General features: G+C 43.1%; 1 protein-coding gene across 2 annotated transcripts in view; it reads right to left on the bottom strand.

The window, feature by feature from the left end:
- LOC140727101 (nuclear mitotic apparatus protein 1-like) overlaps positions 1-17213 on the bottom strand; it is a 158202-nt gene that overhangs the window by 123719 nt on the left and 17270 nt on the right. The gene's annotated exons all lie outside the window — the stretch shown is intronic.

The raw sequence follows: 17213 nt of genomic DNA, 5'->3' as shown, positions 1-17213 counted from the left end.
ATATTAACCAAATAAAAGCCTCCACAACCCTCCCATCCATGTACTTATCCAAACTTCACTTCAATTTTTCAAACAAACCCTCATCTATCACTTCCACTGGCAGCTTGTTCCACACTCTCACCACCCTCTGAGTGGAAAAAGTTCCCCTTCATGAACCTCAGTGGAAAAAGCCTGCTTACATTTGCCCTATCTATGCCCTCAAAACTTTGTATACTTCTATCAAATCTCCCCTCATCCTCCTACACGCCAAAGAACAAAATCCTAACCTACTCAACCTTTCCTTATAACTCAGATCCTCCAGTCCCAGCAAAATTCTTGTCAATTTTCTCTGTATTCTTTCAAGCTAATTGATCTTTCCTGTAGGGAGGTGACCAAAACTGCACACAATACTCCAAATTAGGCGTCATCAACATTGTATACAACTGCAACAATCCCAGGTTGTGGTGGATGCAACCCGCAGGTGTCACCACGTTTCAGGTGCCAACACAAGTTGCCCACAACTTACTAATTCCAACCTTTAATTCTTTGGAATTGGGAGGAAACTGGAGCACCTGGATGCCTTCCATATTCCATGGGAATATAGGAAGGCATCATTTTAAGGTGTTTGCAGGAAAGTATGGAAGGGGATAAATAGAGTGCTGGTTGTGTGGAACACGCTGTCAGGGGTGGCGATAGAGGTGGATAAGTTAAGGATGTTTAAGAGATTCTTAGAAAGGCACATGGCTGAAAGAAAAATGGAGAGTTGTATAGGAGGGAAGGGTTAGATAATTCTTGGATTCTTATTCTTTATAAGGTCAGCACAACATTGTGGGCTGAAGGGCCTGTACTGCACTGCAGTGTTCTATGCTTTATGTAACTTTTCATAAAAATGAGATGGTAAGAAGCACGGTTGATCATGAGTCAGACACATCCTTTCCTGCATCTCCAGTAACTGTTCTGATCAACCTGCACTTTTCCAAAAGACTTCTACTGCCCTTCAAAATGCATTCCAATAATTTTTCCGCCACTGGCATATAAAGGTTTGTATTATGTTGACTTCCCTTTTAAACAGCAGTACAATGTTATCAGTCCTTCAATCCTCTGGCACCACTCCTATAACCAGAAAAATATAAAAACTGTAGCCAGAGTCTCTGCAGTTTGCAGTGCTTTTGAGAATCTGGGATGTCTATATTTCATACAGTTCTAGCAATTAATCAATATTCAAAAATATTATAAACCCTTTAATCTTCCCCTTACAGTGTTCATCTCATCTGATATTTTAAACCTTTTTTTTTCATTACACCATTAAACTCAATCACAGTGCAAGCAGTTCTTACTCCTGGGAGTGCACATCACACTCAGCCTCTCATGATTCCAGAACACGTCCTACACAATCAGGAAAGCTCACCAATGCCTCAACTTCTGAGGAAGCTGAAAAAGATCTGGACTATGCACATTAATATTTACGTCCTTCTACAGATGTGTAGTAGTGAGCACCCTAACATGCTGCAGCACTGCACTCCGACAGACTCTCCAGGAAGACCTTCTTTGTTGCTGCTGCTGTTTGGTCCGGGTCTCTGCTGGGAAGAACAGGCCCCCAGTCCTTGGGGTCGCGTTGCCGATGGCCATTGGTGGGGGCATCTTAATACGCTCGGCAGAGGATGGTGCTCGGAGAAGCTGTGCCGGAGGGGATGGTCGGAGGCTCGGAGGTTCGACGGACTTGGAGTCCACTGCGGTCAGGTCACTTTCACTGTGTGCTGCGTCTGCGAGGCTGAGTCGGGTGGTGCCGTGGAAGTCCATAGCGGGGGTATTACCTTCTGCTGCCGGCGTGGGATGACGAGTCAATCGGGAACCCTGAGGACTTGTGGAAACTGTGTGGTGGTTTCTTTCGAACTTACAATCTTTTAACATCTTTGGACTATTTTTACTGTGCCCATGGTCTGCTTTTTATCAATTATGCTATTGTTTGCACTGTTGTAACTATATGTTGTAAATATGTGGTTTTGTGCAGGTCTTGTAGCTTTAGTTTTTGGTCTTGTTTGTCTGGTGGGATTGGAGCTCCTTTCCGGGGAACGCGCTAAGATGGCATCACAATATTAATACGCAGCAGCCTCTCCGGACTCTGGATTGGGGATTGCCAAACGTTATGTGGATTTTCTGGTGTAGTCTGTTTTGTCATGTGTTTTTGTGATATAATTCTGGAGGAACTTTGTCTCATTTTTTAACTGCATTGCGTTCGTGGTTTTTAAATGACAATAAACTGAATCTGAATCTGAATTTAGCGTCAGTCAAACATTTGTCTCAGTATATAGTATATATTTTACCTTTCTATGCATATAAAACACTTAAGAAACATATGTATTCCAATAATTTAACCACTGCATTGCTTAGTAATAATTGTAGCTTTCATCAGGGCAGGGCCTTTCACATGCTCCATTATTCTCACTTTATCCTTTAAAATTGTTCCGATCATTGACCGACTGTAGCCTAACGCTTTTCCAACGACTGATGGTGTTTCACCGCTTTCCAAACACTATTATTTCCACTTTATTTTCAATCGCGATTGCTTCCCGTCAATGGAACAGTAACACTGCAAGCGGCAGGTCGGCACCCGAGGTCCATTGGGTCCTAAGGACCACAGCACTGAATTCCCCGGGTACTAAACTGCACCGCACTGAGACAGGTTAAATGGGACAAGTGGGGGCTGTGCTGGGTTTGGGTATTTGATCCTCCACAATATTCCGTGTGGGAATTTAAACTGGAGGTGGCAGTCGAGTTGCACGCTCGATATCAACCCCGCACGGATGGTACGGGAGTCACTGAATCGGCATCAACCCGGCACGGGAGCAGTCTGTCACTGGATTGAAGTCGGGAACCTCCATTCTCCAGCCCGGCACTGATCTCACTGCGCCACCAGCCGACCGGAACGGGGGGGGGGGGGGGGGGGGGGTATGGGGTCAGGGTGAATCTTACTAAGAAAAATTTAAGCCAAATACAAAGTTAAACACTCAACACAGTGTCAACGGCAACGACTTGAAATAGCGGACAGCATCGCAATCTGACTTAAAATGGCAGACAGCGTTCTCCTTCCTCGGTTCGTAAGTACAAGTTGTCCATAAGTCGGACGTTTGTAAATCCAGGACTACCTGTACTGATAAAGCACTTTCTGAGAGTTTATGGTGAGAAACACTTCTTCCATCTCCATCTGCAGGTAGGCCTTAGCTAAGTCCACTTTGCTGATGTGCTTCCCACCAGAAAGGTTTGCAAAGATTTCTTCCATCCTGGGCAGAACGTATCGATCTACTTTCAGTCCCGAGTTGATGGTGACCTTAAATTCATCACAGATCCTGACAGACCTATTCTTCTTGGCTACTGGGACTGTCCATGATATTGTATTGTCCATGAGCTCCACTCAACCTTGGAAAGAATTCCTTCAGCCTCTATGACATCTAGCTCACTGGCTACTTTATCACGGATAACCAGACAGGTTTTGTAAAACTTGGGTGTGGCATTTCACTTAGCATGATTTTACTCTTGATAATTTTGAGTCTTCCAATGCCTTCCTTGAACTGTGCTGTGGCATCATCCAGTGCCTTTCTTAATTTGCTTTCATATGAGTCTATTGTAGGGGATGGTTGATGAATATCCAACAAGATGTGGTTGTTAACAGTAAGGCACGAGTCAGTCTGTGTGGGCAGCAACATCTCATCCAATCACACTGACCACTGGCATTCCCCGTGACTGTATGCTTAGCCCTTCCCAACCCCCACCCACCCATCTTAACTGTGTTCTACAGGAGCACCATTGAGAATGTCCTGACAAGTTGCATCTCCATCTGGTATGGAAGCAGTCAGGCATCAGACCGGAATTCCCTACAAAGGACTGTGAGAACAGCTGAGAGGATCATAGGGGTCTCCCTACCATCTTTCGGGGACATTTATCAAAAGCACTACATATGCAAGGTCCTTAGTATTATTAAGGATCCCACCCATACACCCAGCTTTCTGGCTTTCTCCCATCAGGCAGGAGACTACAATGCATAAAAGCAAGAATGGACAGGATGAGAAATAGTTCTTCCCCCCAGGCCATTAGGCTTCTGAACTCCCAGCTGCATCGTATTCAAAATGTCACTGGTTAATCTGTTGCATACTTTACAATATTTAATATTAATGCCCTTTAGTTTGTTATTTATGTGTGATTCACCTGTAGATTTTATCCTTGCCTTCATAAGTTATCATGTGTTATGAGTGTTATGTATGCTACTGTGTTTTACACCCTGGTTTGGAGAAATGTCGTTTCTATATGCATTCTGTGGTTATACACACGTATATAGTTAAATGACAATAAACTTGACGACTTGCCTCAGCCAATCACAACCCCAGCCATACACAAGCCCAATGTGGCTTGTTGATTGTTGTATTTCAGTACCACACAAACTCATTTTGTGGAATGACAAAAACAGCCATTTTAATTAACTCAACCAACACACACAAAATACTGGAACACAGCAGGCCAGGTAGCATCTATAAGGAGAACCACTGTCGACGTTTCGGGTCGAGACCCTCCATCAGGACGAAGGGACTTGGCCTGAAACGTCGACAGTGCTTCTCCTTATAGATGCTGCCTGGCCTGCTGTGCTCCACCAGCATTTTGTGTGTGTTGTTTGAATTTCCAGCATCTTCAGATTTCCTCGTGTTTGCATTTTAATTAACTTGCAGTTCACTTCAGGTGTAAGAAATATTGCCTGCTTATTGTTAGTTTTCGCATTGTAAATCTCAAGGCTACCCACTCCTTTGTCACTCTCATCATATTAGATTTTTTCCATCGACAGCAGATTAGTACTCTTTTTGAAGTTGCAACTTGAATTTTTAGCTTTTTCTCTTCCCTCCATATATTCTTGTCTGCCTGACATGCTATTTATATGCATCCTACTTTGTAGTGTGTTCTGAAAGTTTTATTTTTAAACTTGCATTGGTCTGGAGTACGTCAGCCCCTTCCACAACAGTAACACAATTTGTTCAGCCAGGCCAGTTTCAGTTCAGACATTGCAATTTTGTTCATTCTTGCTTTCATTCCTGACTACAACTCAAATGCGTCTCTGTCTGTTGTTTCCATTGATACAACTATTTCAACTATTCTTTCAAATATGAGTTGTGCTTTAGCTCAGAGCCATTTTTGAATGCTTTTTTGTAAGATTCCATGAACTATATGATCTCCCAATGCATCATTAGCCCATCACTGAACTGACAATGTTCAGACAATTATGGTATCAGCAAAGCTCATTTCAGCTAGTTTGGTTGGGGCATTTACACTTCAAAGCAATGCACTTAGCGAGGACCTCTAATATTTCTCTTTCATAGATGCTGTCTGTCCTGCTGCGCCTTCCCAGCACTTTCTCTTTCTTAGTTTTCTCTGTCTGAACTGGCCAATTCTGGTGAAAGGTTAACAACTTGTTTTGCTCTCTCCCTCTTTGGGTAGTTTGGGAGAATGTTTCACTTCAGAGAGCACTCTTCACCAGAGTATACTTGTGAAGGTCATTGTTCATTTGGGGAAAGAGGCATTTTAATTACAAAGAGGTGGGAGTAGGGTAGGGGGAGAAAGTAGTTCTAGTCCAAGTGGCTGAATATATGCAATTTTCTCATCTCAGCATTGCTAATTCACAGTGCGGACTTGGTGGAAATTGCAGGAAAGCAGTATCCATTATCAGAGTCCCCCACCAGCCAGGTCATGCTCCCTTCTCACTGCAGCCATCAGGAAGGTGGTACAGGAGCCTCAGAACTCACACCACCAGGTTCAGGAAGTTACTCAACCATCTGGCTCTTGAATCAAAGGGAATAACTTCACTCAACTTCACTTACCCCATCAACGAAATAACCACAACCTATGGACTCACTTTCAAGGACTCTATCTGATGTTCTCAATATTCATTGCTTATTTATTATTATTTCTTTATTTTTGTATGTGCACAGTTTGTTGTCTTTTTCACACTCATTGAATGGCCAAGTCTTTCATTGATCTGTTATGGTTATTATTCTATTATGGATTTATTGAGTATGCCCACAAGAAAATGAATCTCGGTGTTATACATGGTGACATATATAACTTTGATAATAAATTAACCTTGAATTGTGGTGCACTCCCACTAATTCCCCAAAGGTAATTGTGATATTTTACTTTTAACATGCAGTGTTGAGCACTTCTTACAGAGAACTGATATGAATTTCTCTCCATGAGATAAAATTGAAGGGAGATCACCAACTGATTGCCACTGCCCTGGATATGCTTAGCATTCTATCAGATTCCAAATTTTAAAATATTATAATAACAACTGGAAGACTAAACATTTTTGAAATCATAGGTAGTACAGTTGATATGGGTCTCAGTAGCTCAGTAGGCAACTTGACACATTTGCTTTTAGAATTGCTGCGACAGATTGCATTTTTAAAAATCGTCGCAGCTCATCCTTGCTCCAGTTTTGCAAATAAGCAACATATTTGTCTGAGTCTATGTGATCCAGTCACAGAGTACATTTAATAATAGATTTTGATTTTGGGTTGAATCTGTCACTAATGCTGCAATTCAAGTTAATGATTTTTCACCACAATGGAGAAAAGTTGAATTATTATAGGGTGCAAAATAAATGAATTGTGAAGAACAAATATGTCTGTGGGTAAAATCCTGAAGACTAAACGAGGGAATAATAGTGCAAGGAAAAGTTTAGGCTGTGCATGTCATTGAGTATATTTAAGGTGGAGCTTGATAAGTTCTTGATCAATCAGGGCAAATGCAGAAGAATGGATTTGACTGGGATTATAAATCAGCCATGATGGAATGGTGGAATAGACACGATGGACCGAATGGCGCAATTCTGCTTCTATGTCTTATGCTCTGATGTTGTGGGCTGAAAAAAGATAAAGTTGGCAGCTTAATATCCCAGTATACATCTTACATCAAATGGAAGGCAAGTAGGCAGAGGGGGTGGGGTGGCACAGTTGGTAAAAATTAAATTAAATCCTTAGAAAGAGGTAACAGATGTAGAATTTTTGTGGGTAGCTGTAAGGGTAAAAAGACCCTGATGAAAGCTATATACACACCTCCAAACAGTGGCCAGATGTGGGCTATGAATTCCAACAGGAGACAGAAAAAGCTTAAAATAAGGACAATGTTGTGATAATCATCAGGGATTTCAATATGCAGGTAGATTGGGAAAATCCAGTTGGTGCTGGATCCCGAGAGAGGGAATTTGTGAAATGCTTATGAGATGGCTTTTTCAGAAGAGCTTGTGTTTGAGCCCACTAGGGTAACAACAATTCTGGATTGAGTGTTATGTAATGACATAGATTTGGTTAGGAAGATTAAGGAAAAAGAATCCTTACAAGACAATGATCTTAATATGACAGAACTCACCCTGCAGTTTCAAAAAAAAGAAACAAGAAACTAAAATTGGATGTATGAGCATTAAGTGCATCACTGTCTGGTATGGAGGGGCTACTGCACAGGACCAAAAGAAGCTGCCGAGGGTTGTTAATTTAGTCTGCTCCATCTTGGGTACCAGCCTACAAAGCACCCAGGACATCTTCAAAGAGCAGTGTCTCAGAAAAGCAGTGTCCATTATTAAGGACCTCCAGCATACAGGTCACTGTTACCATCAGGTAGGAGATACAGGAGCCAGAAGGCACACACTCAGGCTACATCCACACTAGACCGGATAATTTTGAAAACGCCGGTTTCGTGTAAAAACGATAGGCGTCCACACTATACGTTTTTGAAAATATCTCTATCCACATTGAAACAGAGATTTTGGCGAATCTCCTCCTCCTGCACATGTGCAGGACACATCTACCGAAAACAAGCGACATGTTTGTTGTCAAATCTCGCCGTAAAAGTGCGCATTTGTGTAGTTACATACTAGGAAAACTTAAAATGACGGGCAGCTGTTGGATCTCACGCAGGAGAACTTAAAACTAAAAAAAAAACAAATACTGGAGTGTACGGCGGCAACCGACAGGGAGTTCACGGACAGATTGACCCGGCTGACGACAAACATTGAAAAACTGACTAACTCTGTTACATTAATAAAGCACATTGTTAAATGTATAAAACATGTTTGCATCAGTGTTATCTTGTATTTCCATACAATGTTACATTAGGTTGTTACACATCTATTATCAGAGAAGTACTTGCATAAATAGGTAAACCACCTTCATACGAGCAAGGTCAGAAAACAGGGCAAAGTCAGTATACTTATTTATTCAGTAAGTTATGGGTCAAAGTATTTGATGAGTACATTTCTAACTCTTCTGGCTTCAGTCCCATTGCTGTCTGTTCTGAAATTGTTAGGTTGCATTCAAGAAAACAATGAAATAGCGCGCTGCCGTCTGATAGCGTTTTCGGAAGTCTCTGGTTATCCCGTCCACACTGATCTGCCCGAGCAGCGTTTTTAAAAATACCCACCCTGGAAAGCGTTTCTGAAAAAGCTCGGTTTCGGGGGACGAAAACACCATTTTAGTGTGGACAGAGGGTAAAAACGAAGAGAAAAATCTTCGGTTACGGATTTAAAGAGCAAACACGAGGAAATCTGCAGATGCTGGAAATTCAAACAACACACACAAAATGCTGGTGGAACACAGCAGGCCAGGCAGCATCTATAAGGAGAAGCACTGTCAACGTTTCGGGCCGAGACCCTTCATCAGGTTACAGATTTATCCAGCGTAGTGTGGATGTAGCCTCAGTGATTTAGGAACAGCTTCTTCCCCTCTGCCATCCGATTCCTAAATGGACGTCGAACCCTTAAACTAGTGGTTGCCAACCCGTCGATCTTTGAGACTTTCCCAGTTGATCCCGACAAAAAATGAAAAATAAATATACAAATACTGTTGAGAGATTGTTTCCGGGTTGCAGGGTTTTAGTTCCATTCTTTCTGTCCAGTGCGCATGCGTATAGCTCTCCCACAGTACAACAGTGTAATTCACTGGTCCCAACGATATGAGTCAGCTGCACTTTTCCTCATTCCCTGTCAGCTCACTGTTGAACTTGAACCCACGCAAAGTCATCAGGCGACTAAACGCAGTGATACCCTCACGCCAGGGATCACCGGTTGGCTTCGGGTGGCTGGCGGGAAGTGCCGTCGCTACTGGCCTGGAGCACTACCTCTGAACCTGTTTAGCACACCGAATGCTCGTGTGGAACCTGGTGCTAAAATATTCGCAGACAACCTAATTCGGACTCAGCGTTTCGTAAGTATCAGAGCAGCTACCGCGCTGCGATCTACTGAAACAAACATTTGTCGGCCGATAGATCCTACAAGGGGGACGGGCTCTGTCGCACTCCCTGCTCGGTCGGCTGCGCTCTCCGGACTGTGACCGCTGCGGCCCCGGTACGGGGACGTCTGGCCCTGAACTTGTCTTCTCACCCCACCCACAACCAGCGGCACCTGGCCAAGGCGTCTGGCAGCAGGTGGGCGGGAGGCTGAGTTCGGGCCCGGAGGCTGTCTAATGAGGCAATGTCTCAAAACTGCTTCAGTACCCCGAGTCCAAGCACCCAGCACTTAAAGACAAACCCGCTGAGTTTTCTCAGCGGAAAAAACGTGAGCAAGCGGGACAGAAGCCGAGAGCTGCGAAAACTAGAATAGACTGGACATAAGGAACCTGCTTCGAGTATCGCTGTTTAACAACCCCCCACCTTGCCCCCGTCGGCTGGTCCGCAAGAATATTATCAATATTAAACTGGTCTGTGGTGCAAAAAAAATGGTGGGTACCCCCGGTGTTTATATATTATTTCTACTTCTGGGTTGTGGGGTTTTATTTCCAGTCTTTTCTGCCCTGGTGTGCATGCATGTAACTAATTGATGTGGGGTCGATTTTGCCTTTTACTAAGGCCGAGGTAGGGGATCTTGGGCTTAAAAAGGTCAGTGACCACTACCTTAAACACTACCTCACATTTTTAATATATTATTTCTATATTTGCTTGATTTTTAATCTATTCTATTTAGATATACTGTTACTGATTTACTTATTTATTACTATTATTTTTTCCTCTCTGCTATATTATGTATTGCATTGAACTACTGCTGCTAATTTAACAAATTTCATGACACATGCCACTGATAATAAACCTGATTTTGATTCTAAATGTTACTCCACTAAGTAATAAGGGAGGGAGGCAGAAGAAAGGAAATTATAAGCCAGTTAGCCTGACTTCTGTGGCTAGAAAGATGTTGGATTTTATCATTAATGAGATTTGTTGTACTTGGAGGCACATGACAAAATAGGCCAAATTCAGCATGGCTTTCTAAAGGAGAAATCTTGCCTGACAAGTCTGTTGGAATTCTTTGAGTAAGTAACACGCAGGATAGACAAAGGAAAGTCCTTGGATTTTCAGAAGGCCTTTGACAAGGTGCCGCACATGAGGCTGCTGAACTGTCCTGACGAAGGGTCTCGGCCCGAAACATCGACAGTGCTTCTCCTTATAGATGCTGCCTGGCCTGCTGTGTTCCACCAGCATTTTGTGTGTGTTGTTTGAATTTTCAGCATCTGCAGATTTCCTCATGTTTGCTGCTTAAGAACCTATAGTTTTACAGGGAAAGTACATGCATGGATAGAAGATCGGCTGACTGGCAGGAGGCAAAGAGTGGGAATAAAGGAAGCCTTTTCTGATTGGCTGCTGGTGGCTAGTGTAGTGTGCTGGGGTCAGTATTGTGACTACTTCTTTCCATGTTGTATGTTAATGGTTTGGATGATGAAATTGATGGCTTTGTGGCCAGGTTTGTGGATGATACAAACACAGGTGGAGGGCAGGCATTGTTGAAGAAGCAGGGAGTCTGCATAAGGACTTAAGACATTGGGAGAATGGGCAAAGAAGTGGCAAATGGAATATAGTGTAGGGAAGTGCATGGTCATGCACTTTGGGAGAATGAATAAAGGCATGGACTATTTTCTAGTTGGGGAGAAAATTCATTAATCAGAGGTGCAAAGGGACTAGGGAGACCTTGTCCCTGTACCGAAGACGCCGCACCCCAGTGGCTCCAGTGACTACAGACCGGTGGCACTGACCTCCCACATCATGAAGACCCTGGAGAGACTTGTTCTAGAGCAGCTCCGGCCTATGGTTAGGTCACACTTAGACCCCCTCCAGTTCGCCTACCAGCCCCGACTAGGAGTTGAGGATGCCATCATCTACCTGCTGAACCGTGTCTACGGCCACCTGGACAAGCCGGCGAGCACCGTGAGTGTCATGTTTTTTGACTTCTCCAGTGTGTTCAACACCATCCGCCCTGCTGTGCTGGGTGAGAAGCTGACAGTGATGCAGGTGGATGCTTCCCTGGTGTCATGGATTATTGATTACCTGACTGGCAGACCACAGTACGTGCGCTTGCAACATTGTGTGTCAGACAGAGTAGTCAGCAGCACTGGGGCTCCACAGGGGACTGTCCTGTCTCCCTTTCTCTTCACCACCTACACCTCGGACTTCAACTACTGCACAGAGTCTTGCCATCTTCAAAAGTTTTCTGATATCTCTGCTATAGTTGGATGCATCAGCAAGGGAGATGAGGTGGAGTACAGGGCTACGGTGGGAAACTTTGTCACATGGTGTGAGCAGAATCATCTGCAGCTTAATGTGAAAAAGACTAAGGAGCTGGTGGTGAACCTGAGGAGGGCTAAGGCACCGGTGACCCCTGTTTCCATCCAAGGGGTCAGTGTGGACATGGTGGAGGATTACAAATACCTGGGGATACGAATTGACAATAAACTGGACTGGTCAAAGAACACTGAGGCTGTCTACAAGAAGGGTCAGAGCCGTCTCTATTTCCTGAGGAGACTGAGGTCCTTTAACATCTGTCGGACAATGCTGAGGATGTTCTACGAGTCTGTGGTGGCCAGTGCTATCATGTTTGCTGTTGTGTGCTGGGGCAGCAGGCTGAGGGTAGCAGACACCAACAGAATCAACAAACTCATTCGTAAGGCCAGTGATGTTGTGGGAGTGGAACTGGACTCTCTGACGGTGGTGTCTGAAAAGAGGATGCTGTCCAAGTTTCATGCCATCTTGGACAATGACTCCCATCCACTCCATAATGTACTGGTTAGGCACAGGAGTACTTTCAGCCAGAGACTCATTCCACCGAGAAGCAACACTGAGCGTCATAGGAAGTCATTCCTGCCTGTGGCCATCAAACTTTACAACTCTTCCCTTGGAGTGTCAGACACCCTGAGCCAATAGGCTGGTCCTGGACTTATTTCCACTTGGCATAATTTACTTATTATTATTTAATTAGTTATGGTTTTATATTGCTATATTTCTACACTATTCTTGGTTGGTGCAACTGTAACGAAACCCAATTTCCCTCGGGATCAATAAAGTATGTCTGTCTGTGCAGGATTCCCTAAAGCTTAACTTGCAGGTTGAGTCCGTGGTGAGGAAACAAATGCAATGTTAGCATTCATTTTGAAAGGACTGGAATATAAAAGCAAGGATGCAATGCTGAGGCTTTATAAGACATTGGTCAGACCGCACTTGGAGTATTGCGAACAGTTTCTGGCCCTTTATCCAAGTAAGATTGTGTTGGCATTGGAGAGGATCCAGAGGATGTTCACGATGATAATCCCAGGAATGAAAGAGTTAACATACGAGAAGTATCTAATGGCTCGGTGGGGGGATCTAATTGAAACCTATCAAGTACTGAAAGGCCTAGATTGAGTGGATGCAGAGAGGATGTTTCTTATCATTTGGGAGTCTAGGACCTTAGAGCACAGCCTCATAATTGAGAGATGTCTACTGAGAACAGAGTTAAGAAAAAATTTATTTAGCCAGAGGATAGTGAATTCACTGCCACAGGTGGCTGTGCAAGCCAAGTGATGGGTGTATTTAAAGCAGAAGTTGATAGTTTCTCGATTAATCAGTGTCACCGGAATTAGGGAAAAGGCAAGAGTATGGGGTTGATGGGGATAATAATCAGCTACAATGGAAAGGCAGAGCAGACTTGGTGGTCCAAATAGCCTAATTCTGCTCCTATATTTTATGGTCTTATAAAGAAATGATCAGATACCAAAGGCTTCTATTTGGCATCAGCTCAGCTCCTGCACTTTTTCAGCAAGCAATGGACCAGATCCTGAATGGATTGACAGAGGTGCAAAGTTATTTAGATAAATTTCTCATTACTGGAAAAGTGAGCTTGACCTCAATACATCCTTATGCAAGTAGATCCTCGATTTCCCCACTCGAGTTCGGATTGCAATAACATCTCCCCAATCTCTACCAACACAGGTACACCACGAGGCTGTGTGCTTAGCCTCCAGCTTTACTCCCTTCACACTTATGACTGTGAGGCTAAGCACAGCTCCAATGTCATATTTAAGTTTGCTGATGACACCACTATCATAGACAGAATCAAAGGTGGTGATGAATCAGCATATAGGAGGGAGATTGAAACTCTGTCTTAGTGGTGCCACATCAACAACTTCTTACTCAATGTCAGCAACACCAAGGAGCTGATTATTGACTTCAGGAGGAGGAAAACATAAGTCCTTGAGCCAGTCCTCATCATGGGATCAGGGGTGGAGAGGTTTAACAACTTCAGATTCTTTGATGTTATAATTTCAGAGGACCCATCCTGGACCCAGAACGTAAATACAAATGTAAATACAATTATGAAGAAAACATGGCAGTGCCTCTACTTCCTCAGGAGTTTGCAAGATTCTGCAAGACATTTAAAAATATCAATGCTCTAGAACAGAAAAATTCTACAAAAATTCTGGATACGGCCCAGTCAATCATGGGTAAAGCCCTTCCTGCCATTGAACAGACCTATTCAAAGTGCTGTTGCAATAAAGCCACATCCAGTACAAGAACATAGGAACATAAGAAACAGGAGCAGGAGTCGTCGGCCATCTGGCCCATCGAGCCTGCTCCACCATTCAATAAGATCATGGACTAGTCTCCACCTACTTGCCTTTTCCCCAGAACCCTTTATCTCCCTACTATGCAAAAACCTATCCAACCTTGTCTACTACGCAAAAATGATCAGAGACCCCCACCACCCAGGTCATGTTCTCTTCCCGCTGCTGCCATCAGGAAGGTGGTATAGGAGAGCCCAGATCCACACCACCAGGTTCTAGAACAGTTATTACCCCTCAACCAGAGGGCCCCATCACTAAAATGTTCCCACAACTATATGCTCACTTTCAAGGACTCTTCATCTGATATTCTTGATATTTATTGCTTATTTATTAATTATTATTATTATTAATTCCTTTTTTTGCATTATTGTGTTTTGCACTCTGGTTGAACGCCCAGTGGTGTGGTCTTTTGCTGATTTTATTATGGTTATTATTCTATGATGAATTTATTGATCTCAGGGTTGTACATGATGACATACTGTACATGTACTTTGATAATAAATTTACTCAGCACCATGTCATCCAGCCACAAATGGCCTTACTGAATGATTCATATACAGAATGAAACAGGACCTCAAACTTCAGTGGGAAGAGCGTCTTAGCATTTTCTTGCTAACATACTGTAACATCTCATGTCATCAGCAAAATGGCTCCAGCCACTGTACTAATGAAAAGACAGCTTCACACCCAGCTTGACCTGCTTAGACCCTAAACACAAAACAGATTGGGCTAAATGAACAGAAAACCCCAAAGCAGAGAGACATGCCAAAGCAAAGTACAGTTCTTTCACAGCATAAGAGTACTTGCCTGGAACTACATTTCTGGAATAAAGTGGATACCTGCGATGTGGTGGCACAACCTGGTCCAGTGTCGTACACAGTGGAAACTAGTAACCACAACATCCGGCAAAGGCAGGTTGGTCAGCTGTTTCCCACTTCTGAGGCTACTGAAAACCAACGCTAACTGACCAAGCCAGATCCATTGTAGAAGTGGGACAGGATTCTCAGACGACTGCAGAACCTTCATTAATATCAATGACATAGCCAGTGCTCCCCATCACCTGTACTTTCTGCAGTACCCAAGCCAAGATCTATACATACATACACCACCCAGAGATAAAATGACTTTGGCGTCATCCCCAGGACATTGGTACCCTCACAGGAACAGGTGGCCTCCAGACAGACCGAATCTCCAGTTTAGTGACTAACCCTTTGCACATGAGGCAGAATAATCGTCAGGGAATAGAGACTATCTAACCCCTTTCCCTAGTTTAGAAAAAAAAGTTATTTGTAATTAGTTGGATTTGATGATTACTCCATTGAATGTTAACAGTTCAGCAGCTGGTCTGTTTGGGAAAGGAGAAAGATATTCATGTGTATTTTGACCCTTCCCTATATGTTACATACTGAACGTAATGTGAGAGGGGATTCCAGGTGGATGCTTTACAAGCCAATTAAGCAGCTGCATGTTTATTCCTCACCTCCCCATTTCTCATTGTCGGCCACCTGCCTTCCCAGTATCACAAACACAACACTAATTATTTTCTCATTCTCACAGAATAATGCCCTAACACCACAAGGTATTTTACAAAATTAAGTACACGGAAATAAGCAATATAATCTACAGTGAATTCCCATACAATGGGCCATAATTTAATCAGCAGCCACTTATTTGGAACATCTCAAAGAATGAGAATTAATCAAGGAAATAGCCAGGATTCCCTTCATTTATTGGGACACTATGGCACTTAATCGGGCAGGAGACTGTTGCCAAAGTTTCTAACTAGTGTCAGTCGCATTCATTTGTGTGGCTGTTAAAAGACTACACTAAGCTTAGAGTGAACAGTGTTTAAAATTAGTGCAAGTTAAGTATGTTTATGTTCCAAAAGCAGAGATTTTTGTCACTCATAGTTGGTGAGAAATAAGCAATAAGACAATTTAAAACTGTTTTGCTCACTGTGGTTTCAAGCAGTCAAACTTGCAGATGCAAGAAATGGGCGGGAGTGACAATAAAACAATTTCACAACTTCAACCATATAAGGAAATATGAAGAATTTGAAGGTATCAACTATCATCTTGAATGTTAATATGAAAATAAAGACTTGGAAGATGCAATTGTCAAAAGCATTGTATGAAGGCAGTCTATTATCTACACTACATAACTGCACTGATTTTGTTCATTTACAGTCCCTGAAAAAAATTGGCAATGTACATGATGCACCATCAATAACTCTGAGACGTGGGTTAAGGTAGGCTTTTATTGGCTGGAAGAAAGCACAAGCAGCAAGTGACCACCACACAACATCCTGGAGACTGAGGAAGGGTCTGTGCCTCCAATCGCCTTTATACCGGGGTCTGTGGGAGGAGCCACAGGAGCAGTCAGCGGGGGGGTGGCGTGTCCAGACAGGTATATGTAGTTCACCACAGTACACTGGACAGATTCTTCCATTGATAACTATTAGGAACTAATACAGTGTTTTTACTACTATAGCAGAATTGGTAGTGCTCTAATTTGTTTAGTATTTCATTTAAATGCATAATTTGTTAAATAGTAGTGTGTATTTTTTACATCTTTTTAATTACATCCATAAAACTTTGGCCAATTTGGAGCAACTGGTTAATTTGGCCACAACGTACTGGACCTGATGTGTCCCATTTTACTGTATTTGTTTATCTAATACAAATATCTTCTAATTAATTCAGTGTCCTGATTTAACCACAGGCAACCATTGATTCCATGAATGTCAAGTAAACCATCATGATTCCCAATATAGCCTTGGCAACCGCTACTGCTCAACTTGTCACTGTCAATAAACACCTTCTGCCTCCAGGTTATGCGAACTGGAAAGATTTGTGGCTCAAAACTGAAAGACCAAATAGTAGAATGTGAACTCAATGTTTTCCCTTTAACATAGAAGACCACAGCACAGTACACAGTGTTATAACAACCTTTTAACCTACTCCAAGATCAATCTAACCCTTCCCCTCCCACCACAGCCTCCATTTTTCTGTGATCCATGATGTGCTATCTAAGAGCCTCTTAAATCAACCCTGTCAGTCTGTCCTCCCGTGTTTGCTCAGTAGAAGACAGCTGGGTTGAATTTGTCTGCAGCTACACTGGCATGCAATGAGAAACTGCTGAATCATGTTCTTGCAGAAACGCGTCTCCAGGACATCATCCCATGCACCATCAATCTACAGGCCATGACACTCAGGGACTTGGGCTGTACATACTTTGTGTGACTGGGTTGTTTTGCCCTCATAACTACATGTGCTTCTGGGACTGTGTTTTTCACCGTGGCCCCGGAGGACACTGTTTCATTTGGCTGTATTCACACGTATG

Source organism: Hemitrygon akajei, chromosome 4 (genome assembly GCF_048418815.1).
Source record: "Hemitrygon akajei chromosome 4, sHemAka1.3, whole genome shotgun sequence".
Classification (NCBI taxonomy): Eukaryota; Metazoa; Chordata; class Chondrichthyes; order Myliobatiformes; family Dasyatidae; genus Hemitrygon; species Hemitrygon akajei.
The sequence above is the reverse complement of the archived record's forward strand: the minus strand, read 5'-3'. Positions and strand labels throughout refer to the sequence as shown.